The 2,500-nt window shown below is 42.2% G+C and overlaps 1 protein-coding gene across 3 annotated transcripts in view; it reads right to left on the bottom strand.

Moving 5' to 3' along the window:
• Window positions 1-2,500, bottom strand: part of LOC149131275 (uncharacterized) — a 56,722-nt gene that overhangs the window by 8,136 nt on the left and 46,086 nt on the right. The window lies entirely within an intron of this gene.

Below are 2,500 nucleotides of genomic sequence, written 5' to 3'. Positions count from 1 at the left end.
ACCTTGTGCCAAAATGTGACGCCAACATTTCACAGTTGTTTCTTCAATTTCACAACTATTCGCTTCTAATTAGCCTAGTCGTTACTATGACAACTAATAGACATATTTAAATTAACCCAGTCGTTGCTATGTCAACTAATATAAAGACTCACACCTGTAAGAGTTAGATTTCACTAAATCGTCCCCCCCCCCCTCAATCTGTATTTCTGTTCTTCACTTTATCGCTCCAGAAGGGATTAAACGCGCAGATGGCTCTTATAGGGATGTGACTAAGTATACCAAAGTATATATCTAACTCGATGTTCTGCCGGTTCTCATATCTTCACGTTTCGCTGTGGAATTTCTTATTCAAGTGGTTCCCATCTCAATGACTTTCATTAAAACAATTTAATTCAATGACCCTTAGAGACAGACTGGGGTGGGGTGGGTGTAGGGGAGGGCTCGATAGTGTCTCATGAGTTGCATGGTTGATGGTGGTGGCGAAGATGATGATGATGATGATGTTAGTGGTGGTAGTGAAGATGATAATGATGATGAAGGTGATGGTGGTGACGGTGGAGGTAGCGGTGGTGTTGCTATTTGATTGCTTCTCCTTATTTTACCAACTCAAGACGGATGAAAGACTGAGGTGACCTCGGCCAGTCTGGAACTCACAACAGGACTAATTGAATGCAGCGGGCATTTCGTCTGACGCTGTACCGATTCTACACCCTTCCTATATGGTTGTTTCGATCATCAGGGTCACCATTAAATAAACCGGATGTAGTCGGTCCATAGTGGACTGCACCAGTATAATTGTGGATCCGTGGGGTTTGGGTGGGATAGAGATGAGAAACTATGCGTAATTATGGAAATTCGTTGCCCAGTGGATGTTAACATAAAGCTTATCTCATTTTGAAACAGTTCATCTTGGACTACATTAACCTATGTCCTCAGTTGAAAATGGCGGCGTGTGATTTGAGAGGCATTTTGGCTTTTGTTTTTAGTATACCGGAGACAACGACGTAAAGATGGTGTGTGTGTGTGTGTGTGTGTGTGTGTGCGCGCGCGCGCGCGTGTATGTGTGTGTGCGTGTATGTGTTGAATATTTAATTCGTGATAACAGTTCCTGAGTGGCACTTGAAGATGATAATGATGTTGATGATGATGATGATGATGATGAGGATGATGATGATGATGAGGATGATGATGAGGCGATGGTGAGGGAGTGAGCTAAAGGATTTGTTGGAAGTGGGTCGAGGAGGGGCGTAGTTTCACTGAGGTAAGACACTTAGATAAAGTAGTTTTTAAAACGCATCTCCGTTTTAAGCATATATTTGTGTGTGTGTGTATTGTTGTAGTCACAAGAATGAATAAGCTTTTGATAGAACGTGGAGTAATTCTTCTGAAATGTGCGTGTGGCAGGCGGAATTGGATCCCGAATTACACGCACAAAGCTATAAAAGGCATGTAGGAAAAAGTCGATAGGAAAAAGTCGAAGTCTGCTCTTGGGACTTTGACTATCCAAAAGCGTTTTCAATCTATGATATTTAATGCTATTATTCATTGTTTTATCTGTGCTTCGAGACCCAGTTCCCAAAAACAAAACAAAAAAAACGTGTGTATGTGTGTGCATGTATGTCATGTATATATGTATGTGCGTATTTATTTATATCTATACTAGTCTGTGTATGTGTGTGTGCATACGTGCAAGATGATATACACATTTCTGATAGAAACAAACCTAAATTATACTCAGTACCTAGTGTAGAGTTTATATTCATCAAGATACTCTCCATAGATCATTCCGTTGTTACTCAGTATTCATATGAAGTGGTATACGTCCATTCGTTTAGGCAATATTCAAGGAATTACGGTGATTTGAGAAGGGCAGAAATTGTCGACAATTCGCAGTAGCTTTGTGGTCAGTGTCTGAAGGTTTAGTAGAGAAGGACTAGTGGCCTCTATGAGTGATTCAGTGGAGCTGGGCCTGTGAGGTTTGGTCGTATATGGAATGAGGATTGCATGCCAAAAGGGGTGGCTTCCGTCAACTAACTGGTTCTGGGTTATGTGTAGTGGCTATAATGCAGCGGTCTTTACCACATGCCACCACCACCACCACCGCCACTACATACTGTCACTCCCCATGACTTTGCACCAACACCTCACATCACCACTACATCCACAACACTCCGCCACCATCACTCACACTACCACCACCACCCCTACCGCCATTAACTCCTCCCTTATCACCATTAACTCCATTATAATAAAAGGGTTTAAAGTTTAATTGGTCCATTGTTCTGATTTTCTTATTGTCTGTCTGTGTGTCGCTGCTTTTCTTTTTAAATGTTGTGTGTGTATGTATGTGTGTACATCTAAGTGTATGTATGTGTGGGTGTTTACATCTGTGTGTGTGAGTATGTGCATTTGTGAGTGTGTGTGTGTGTGTGTGTGAAAGTGTGTTTATGTGAATGTGCATTCGCGCGCGCGCGTCGCCAACCTCGGTCTGACCATGGTG

Source organism: Octopus bimaculoides, chromosome 24, assembly GCF_046866305.1.
Source record: "Octopus bimaculoides isolate indiv1 chromosome 24, ASM4686630v1, whole genome shotgun sequence".
Taxonomy (NCBI): Eukaryota; Metazoa; Mollusca; class Cephalopoda; order Octopoda; family Octopodidae; genus Octopus; species Octopus bimaculoides.
The sequence above is the reverse complement of the archived record's forward strand: the minus strand, read 5'-3'. Positions and strand labels throughout refer to the sequence as shown.